General features: G+C 42.3%; 1 pseudogene; it reads right to left on the bottom strand.

The window, feature by feature from the left end:
- Positions 1-442: 442 nt before the first annotated feature.
- Positions 443-9,531, bottom strand: part of LOC119333912 — a 15,262-nt pseudogene continuing 6,173 nt past the window's right edge.

Genomic DNA, 9,531 nt, shown 5'->3' with positions numbered 1-9,531 from the left:
ATGCACTGTGGCACAAAGTAAAAACCATGCATTTCTGCCAAAAGTTGATGACAATGGTTGTAAATGAACACTTTGACTACCCAAAAGAACATGTGCAACTACAAAAGCTTATATGTGCAACTGAACATACATCACAGCCAACTAAATTCTGAATTTTCGCAACTACAAAAGTTATACATGTCCAACTGAACATACATCCCAGCCAATAGAAAAAATATTGGTAAGTGATACAAGTTTATGTATGCAAAACACTAACCTGCGGATTGTATGTTATTGGTAACTTGGATGCCACAAATGCTTCAGCTTGCAAAATTCCACCAAACAGTGGTGTCTGCTCCGTGCCTCTATACTCCTCTTTAAGCTGATGTAAAAAAAAGAGAAACAGAAAATAATAAGGTTATCAAAATAGATTTGTGTGTTGAATGAAACCACACATTACAACCTATGCAACTACAAACAAGATACTGGGGTAGACAAATTCAACTATACATATATGCAACTGAACAAAGACACAAAAACTGTGCAACACACATGGCACCTAAAAAAAAGTTCCTACCAACTGATGCAACACATCTGTGCAACAAGATTAGTAAAACTGTGCAACTTAAAAAAGATGGTGTGCCAATTTAAAATGAACGTGTGTGCAGATTGCCAAACTTAAAGCTATAATCTGTGCAACTACATGCATTGTTGTGCCAACTGATGACAGTTTTCTATGCAATTTCCAAAAAGAGTGACCAGACATCAAAAGAACATAGAAGGAAGACACTGTTGGAAAAAAACAAAAAAGAACTCACTTGTAATTTGTCGAACACACCAGGAGAGATAGTATCCTTCTTGATCACCTTGGCAATTAGAGTACTATCCCATGCATTCGATTGTATCGCGCAGTTGCTTACTGGGATGTCATGTACGAGCGCATCAAGGTATAGTATCTGCACCAGACCCAAACAAAAGAAAAAGCCAAGTTCAGTTATTGTTATGAGAATTTCAGCAAACTATAACTGCACAGAAAGAACAGGAACAGATGGAAAAAAGTGGTCGTTTTCACTAACCATCAAGTGATACAAGCAGCAGCAAACAGTTTGCTTCTCCTGGTCCATGTTCCGGAAAGCTTCGTTAATGTGTTCTGCTACAAAGAGGCAGATGTTTGTATTCTTTAGCATTTGATGATCTAGCACAAGTCCATAACACTTTGGGCTGAGCTTCAAGGCCGTGGTTGGTGCTAGAAAAGTACTGAAGGCAACCGCAAGCTAGGCCATAAAAAATGTGTCATCCGTTCTTCCAGCCATATGCTCAATCATCTTGAGCCATGTAGTGATCTGGGGATGAGAATTTCCAGTTATGTTGAAAGCCTGTCTGAATCTCCTAGTGGCATCCTTGTCAACTAAATATCTGACTTTTGGACCCTTGTTTGGGAGATCAAATACCCTCTGAACACTATCAGCATCGACACGGATCCTTCCCCTTCCTGGGAAAACCATTTCAGAGGTCTGTGGCTGGTAGGACTGCACCAGGAACTTAGTGAGGTCCGCTGGAAGTGTGTCTGATAAGTTCAATAGCCCCCCGACTGACCTCGAAACTAGCTCTGATTTCTGTAGTGGAGTTAGAGAGGCGTTGAAATTTGCAAAGCGCGCTGGTGATGCCCTTATCCTGCCTGCTTGTGATGGTCGCTCCACATCTTCCCTTGGAGACACCTCAACTCCTTCACCGCTGCCCTGTTGATTAGAAAATGAAAGCATTACACAAACATTAAACACAAGAGAAAAAACAAGAATGAAAAAAAACTAGCAATCATCATTTGGGTCAGTATTAGAATGAGCTATATATTCATAAAGTGGATCATGCCAACTAATATGATGTATTTGTGCAACTAATAAAGCTCATGAGGACAACTGCAAAGACTGCCATTGTGCAACTGAATGTGCAACAATAAAACAGTAAATAAAAAAAGAACGAGACCTGGCAGCTACAAAAAGTTCTAGTGTATGTGCAACAATAAGAAATGATATTGCAACACAAGAAAAACAGTAACTAAAAAACAGGTTTGCAAAGAACTATTCAAATAGCTCATAAAAACACACAAAAAACCCACATACCTCAGCATCTGCTGTGGAAGATGCGACAGCTTCTCCAGCAACTGCTGCCTGCACAAAAAAATGACCACTGATGTCAACTATGAAAAAGATGCCAACTAGTGAACTACAAGATGCCAACTAATGCCAACTAATGTCAACTGTATTTAAATCAAAATGACTAGAGATGTCAACTACAAAAGGTTGTTATTGACAGACTAAAAACAAAAAATAGAGTTCCGAACTGCTGCATAATTTCATCACTATCTAAAAAAGGCGAGAAAAAACACTTATATTTGAGATTTTACTTACCCTAGAAGATGACTCAGCTCCCTTGCCAAGTGCTCACGTCTAGTCCGCTTTACAACACGGAACTGATCAGCATCCTAAGAAAAAAACATGAGCATGGGAAAAAATAAAAAAATGTTATATGACCCAAACAAAACCAAAAAAATGGACTTGTGTCATCAACATGCCACTTACCTCAACATCCTCTCCCTGCTCAACACTCTGCGCAGGTCGTGGCTGGCGATTAGCAGGACGCTTCGAGTTCGGGCGAAGAGGTTGACTTCCAGAACGCTGATTAAGCAACCAAAAGAAAACATGAAAAAAAGACATTAGCATACATGCATAAGTTAAAAAAACAACTCAAAAACAAAAGAAAAAAAGTGAATAAAAATACATCTCCTTCATTGCCACCCGCATCTCCTCCTATTATAACCATTTTTGCCCTGCGGAAGGAAATACAACAAAAAAAACATAGTTAGAAGATGTGGACAACCAACTACTACAATCATGCAGCCAACTGGGCAGTAAACCTTGTGCAAACTGGACATTAAATAAGCCAACTAACTTTTTTCTGCCTAATTATTACTTGCCAACTGTGACAAGTAATACCTAGACAGAAAAAAGTTAAGTAAAGGCAACAAGCTCAGTGAGATAACTTATTCTGAAAAAAGCGTCCCTAGTTGAACATGAAGGGAGACACATGAAAACAACCACATCCACAACAAAAGACTTGCACATTGAGAAAAATTAAAATGGAAAATTGGCAAGCATTGGTACTAATTTGCACAAATCAAGGGGTCCTAGTTGCACAAAGCAGGAGAATAACACATAAACCACCACAGCCACCACAACGCTGGTGGATTGGGTAGATTATATTGGAAAATTAGCAAGCATTGGTGCTAAAATTGTACAAACAAGAGTCCCTAGTTGCATACAGCAGAGGGGGGAACAGCCAACTAGTAAAAGTGTATAACATATGCAACTAAGTAAAACCAACTAAGTAGAGCAACTGGCACAAGTGTATAACATATGAATAGCCAACTTAGTAAAAGTGATGCAGCCAACCGAGCAGGCAACTTGTGCAACTGAACACAGTATGGACAACCACCTAGTACAAAAAACAGTGAGCCAACTGACCAAAACAACTGCTGCAACTGCAGAGCATATGGACAGCCAAGTACTATATGAACGCAACCAACTGAGGAGAATTTTTTGCAACTAACCACTTAAATCTATGAACACCAACTACGAAATCAGCCAATGCATTGCACAAAAAAACAGTGAGCCAACTGACCAAAACAACTGCTGCAACTACAGAGCATATGGACAGCCAAGTACTATATGGACGTAGCCAACTGAGGAGAATTTTGTGCAACTAACCACTTAAATCTCTGAACACCAACTATGAAATCAGCCAATGCATTGCACACAACATTGCGCACATCTAATACAACTTACAGAATAACTAAGAATCATGAACAGATCTCAAATCTCTGCAAAAATTGAACGGAACATGAAGTAAACAGCCAAATCGCCCCTAAAATCGCGCAAACGGGGACTACACGTTGACCCTGTCCAGCCACCCCCGTGCCGTGAACTACGCCTCCAACGATTCCCCCGCGAGGAGAACCACCCGCAAGCCGTCGCCAACCTGAGCACTCCGCCGCGACGCCCCGTTCGGTGGAGAGGATGGCGAGGAGGAAGACGAAGACGGAATGGGGAGAGAACTCGCTGTGGCGAGGGATTTCAGGCCACCTTGTAGATCCCGACCACCGTTGGGCGCGTGCTGCGAGATGGGTGAACGGAACTCAACGTGACCAAAATCGAAGATAAGCGGGGGTAGTTCGCGCCGTTCCCGAACCCTAGAGAGCATTCCCCTCACATTTCGGCACCATCCGCGCCCCGCGAGATAGAGAAAGGGAGGAGAAGCACGTAGAAGTGGAGGGAGAGCATACCTCCGGCGGCGAGGAGCACCAGCGATTCCCCGGCGAGGAGAACCACCCGCAAGCCGCCGTCAAATCTGAGCACTCCGCCCGCCACGCCCCGTTCGGTGGAGAGGATGGCGAGGAGGAAGACGATGAAGGAAGGACGGGAGAGAGAGCACGCTGCGACGAGGGATTTCAGGCGCAGATTTCGAAAACCGCCGCCCACGACCCCCACTACTCTCTCCTCTACCACTTACAGGTGGGCCTCCCACGTCCGGATGCGGACAAAACCGCCCACGACCGCGGTGCGCGACCAATCCAGACCAGGTGGCACCTGGCGGATCTGGGAGCGATCGCTCGCGCGATCGAACGGCCACGGGCCGGCCGCCCGTTTCGGTCAGTTAGTGGCCGGCCACTTTTTAGACTGTGATAAAAACTGCAACAGTTTATACTCTGCAGAAGCGGTGCAAGTGAAGATGCATGGTAGCTAGAGGTCTTTACTGGTGGTGACTTGCGAACAAGACGCCCCTGACATTTTCGTTTGTGAGGGTGATGCACCCATCCCGCGGTCTCTCTGGAACTGCAGCAGAGTGCTGAGGATATCCTCCCTCTCATGGCCGGCGCTGGCTTCCTCGCTCTCCATCGCCATCTTGTGCTCATGGACCATGGCGTCCATGCATGATGGACTGGATCCTCCCGTGCACCTCCAACGTCGCCGTAAGGGACCGGCTGCCGAGCACCCGCGCCAGCCGCGATGTCGGGAACAGATCGGTCAAGTTGAACCCGGACATGCGGTTGATCGCCCTGTCCAGCTCCTCGAGGTACAGCGCCCTCCGCTGGCACCGGTCGCCGATGGAGACCCTCATGATGACGTCGTTAATCATGACCTTCACTCTCTCGCCGGCATCAGCGACGGACCGCACGAGCCTCTCCGCCTCCTCCCGGACAGGGCGGAACGAGCGGACGCGCCTCGGGCTGAGCAGCTCCACGGTGCACAGCTTCCGGACGGCCTTCCAGTGCCGGCTGTCGTGGCGCGCGAATGAAATGTTCTGGCCGCCGTTGGTGAAGACGTCCGCGGTGGTGTACACGGGCCGGTTCGCGATGGCGGCGTCGTGGACCTTCATCACCTGCCTTGCCGCCTCCGCGGAGGAGAGCACGAGCGTCAGGACGTGGCCGAGGCGGAGGAGCATCACGGGGCCGTGCCGCCGGGAGAGACTGCGCATGGCCTGGTGCGGCAGGGCGCCCAGCAGGAAGTGCATGTGGCCGATCACCGGCAGCGCCCATGGGCCCGGAGGCAGGTTCGGCCGGCTTCCAGAGGCTGGCCTGAGCGTGAGGAGTACGGTGACGACAAGGACGCAGAGGAAAATGTAGCACACGAGCTGGATGGGTGTGGTTTCCATTGGAAGGTGGTCAAGATTCAAGACGCAAATTGCAATGCACCTAGTATATACTATATTGAACGACAACAAATAAACAATATTTTGATGAGGCTGCTACGCATCGGCCGGCGGATAAAAAAACGCCCCGTGAGCGGCCGTGATCATACTACACAAGGCATCAACTAACAGAAGGTCCAGACTTACAAGACGGCGCGCGGTCCTACCATTGGTTGAACGGGATCCATAGCCCAAGCAATAAAGATGTAAACTTTTTTTATTAATAGCACTTTTTATTAAACGAGAGTATATGTTGGGCAGCTAAAATGATGTACTTCCTCTGTTTCTATTTAACCTGGATATAAAATCTGTCCGAAGTCAAACTTCGCAGAGTTTGACCAAAAATATAAAAAAATATCAATTATATCATTAGACGCATCATAAGTTAATTTTCATACTATATAATAATGTTGATATTTTAAAGATAAATTTGGTCAAACTTTACCTAATTTAACTTTGAACAAATTTTATACGTAGAGTAAAAAGAGACGGATGGAGTAACACATAGCAATGTCAACTTTCATTGTGCTTTTCTTTAGTGGTAACTTTCATGATGCCAGTACTGTGCATTCATCGTCAGATTAGGTTCACAATGGTGCCATCGAAGGTGAAGTTCACTGCTTGCTAATGATCGCGGTTCGAGCAATGATACACCTATGTAGAGAGTGGTTTTCGTTACCATGCACAGGAGATACCGTGCATGGCTTACCCGTTGATGCTTTTATTTTTGGAAAATATGTGTTACTTTCACTAGTAGAAAAAGGCCCATTAATCCCGGTTTTAGAGGGCCTTTAGTAATTTTACGAAAAAATTGTTTCTTTTATTTTTTCCCGATTTTCAAATTTTTGAATTATTTTATAATTTAATCTCTAATCACCCCTCATCACTGCTTAATTTAACCTCTAATCTCTAATCACCCCTCATCATTCCAAATCATCTAACTTCCTAGCCGGTCACCCATCCTCTCACTACTCCAGCCTAAGCACGCTTAACTTCCGAGCTCTATTCTCCCTCGTTTCCAAGTCTACACTTGTTGTTTTTCTGACAATAGTAAGATGTCAATCCTATCAACCCTAGGAGTTTAGCTTGAGCATGAAGTCACACGTTTCACTGTTCGAGTTTGAAACTATTATTCTAAAAAACAATAATTATTTAGTAACACTAATATTTCTTGAATAAGTAGTTTGACCAGATTTGACCAAAATTCAAAAAATGAAATAATTATTTAGTAACACTAATATTCTTGAATAATTTTTAGTAACACTAATATTTCTTGAATAAGTACTTTGACCATAATTTGACATGATTTAACCAAAATTCAAAAAAACTGAAATTTGAGCATATCTTTTTTTTCCTTTAAGAATTTGAGGATTCTAAAAATTTGCAAACAAGCCTATGGCTGTCAAAATCGGATGTGGATTTTCGTGCTAAACATTTTGATGTATTATAAGTTTTTTTCCGACATCGTATGCAAAAATTATAGCCATTTTACTTCTTCATAACACTTTTTTGCAAAACATGTCCAAATTTAAGTTTTTTAATTTTCCTAACTAGTAGATGTAGTAATATAACTACATCTCGAAGGATTTTATTTTTTTGAAGTATTTATCATTTTCTTTTGTTTTCTTCAAAACTGAAATGGCGATAGGCGGGGGGTGGGTAGCGTTTGAAAAATGGGCCCTTTAGTCCCGGTTTGAGACACAACCGGGACTAAAGGGCCCATTTGAACCGGCACTAATGCCTTTAGCCGCTCGAACCGGGACTAATGCTCACATTAGCTCGAACCGGGACTAATGCTAATGCCGGTTCGTAATGCAACCGGGACTAATGTGTATATTGCGCTGTGACCAAATCCTTGTTTTCTACTAGTGTTTGTGCTTCATGTCACTTCCATCATCCTTATACTGTCAAATATGTATACACTTTATGAAATTATGTCCCATGTTCAGTGACGGAGCATCGTTGAAGCAAGACAGTCTCGTGGCATGTCCAGTTTGTTGTAGCAAAACAGGCCATGAGTGAAACAAATTTTGGCTCCCCTCTAGCCTGGCCCGCCCAGCCATTTTTACTATAGCTCGGCTACTCGACATGTTTGTATCAGATTTTCGATGAATAGGTCGATGTACACTTTATGCCATGATGCCATATTTTGTGAGATTCCCTCTCCCCAATACCACTCTTAATAGTTTATAAACTGATAATATCTTTATTTGGGCAATGATGTTTGTTGTGACGAGATTTTGAAAATAAGGCCGATCGATATTGAATAGTTGTTCTAACAAAATATAATTTCGACTTTAAAACCTGATCAATAATATGAAACTCTTCCCCTCAATAATAGTAATAATATGAAGCTATTTTAAAACTATGAAAATGATAAAAACTATGTATCTTAATGTTTCATAGGGTGTCAACAAAAACTATTTTTTTAGTGCATCACATGGTTACATTCTGTACCAATATGCATAGATCTTTTTGCAAAAAAAATTCTCAATTTTATGGCGGTCCCTCAAAATCCAGAGTGAATCATATTGTTTTCATCGTGTGTCGGTGTACTTTAGGTTGTTTCATGTGGTTATATATGTAAATTTTTGTAAGAAAAACAGTTTATGCCTAGTTTCATTTTGGGTCACCGTGTCCCAAGTGTATCATTGTGTTTCATAATTCGAATTTCAAAACTTGTAGGAATATATTCAAGACAGGTCCTATTTCAAAGTCAATACCACCAAGAACGCAAATATGCAAACTAATTATAAATTAGACTTTTGGTTTAAAAAAAGTATTCAAACATGGAAATCAGATATTAATGCATGGGGTGAGCGGAGCAAAGCCTGGCACTATGGGTGAAACATAGTGTGTCTTGAATCTCGCACATAATTTGTGAAAAAAGTTGTCAGGGTTATGTGATGTAATAGAAATACAAGGAGATATATGCAATGAATTCATAATCCCTCCAGATGGGAATATGAGTCAGGCACACATAGTTCTTTGGTTTGATTAGCAAAAATGTGTTGTAGGTCACAAAATATTTATTTTGAGATTAGTCATCGAATGAAGTTTCTAAAAATACATATTTTGTGTCATTTTATACATGTTTTCCTAGTTAATCCGACGACCTAAATTTCCATGCAAGACTTATATTCCCATCCAGAGGGAGAAGAATGTTGCACTAGTCTCGAAAAAGATGGACAGGTGAGGCATGCACGATATATCCAGTGCATTTTTTTTTATAATGGTCACTTTATTACTTAAAGGTTTAAGCATTACACCCGTCCTCTGCAGAACTGAGATGCACATAGCCATACCAAGTCGAATCTAAAAAATAAAAAAATAAAGGCGAAGTACAAGAAATTGAGTTTGTATGCCGCCTAAACTGTAGGATGGCCAATTCTAAGATCATGTTGCCATTCATGTTGAGTAAAAGTATCCCTTGCCGTGTGCTCCAAGCGTGCACACACCTCTGTAAACAGGTCTTGATTGTCCACACGTTGCAGAGACGACTATAAACGGAGTGTACCGGTACACCTGTAAATAACCTGCATAAGAGAAGTACTTTCATGTTGAAAACCTTATAATTCCTATATAGCCAAAGCGACCAAATAATGGCAAGCGCTCCCACCCTGATAAGAATTCTAAACTTATGATAAATCCCATGTAATCAGTTGCAAAAAATATTAGCAACATTACATGGAGGATACAAGCCAAAAGCTATTTGGATGATTGACCATATAGACCAAGCTAATTTGCACCGAAAGAACAAGTGTTTTATTGTTTCGTCATGATGATAAAAAAACACATTGCATATTT

This window comes from Triticum dicoccoides, chromosome 7A (assembly GCF_002162155.2).
Source record: "Triticum dicoccoides isolate Atlit2015 ecotype Zavitan chromosome 7A, WEW_v2.0, whole genome shotgun sequence".
In the NCBI taxonomy this organism is placed as follows: Eukaryota; Viridiplantae; Streptophyta; class Magnoliopsida; order Poales; family Poaceae; genus Triticum; species Triticum dicoccoides.
This window is presented reverse-complemented; position numbering and strand designations above follow the sequence as displayed.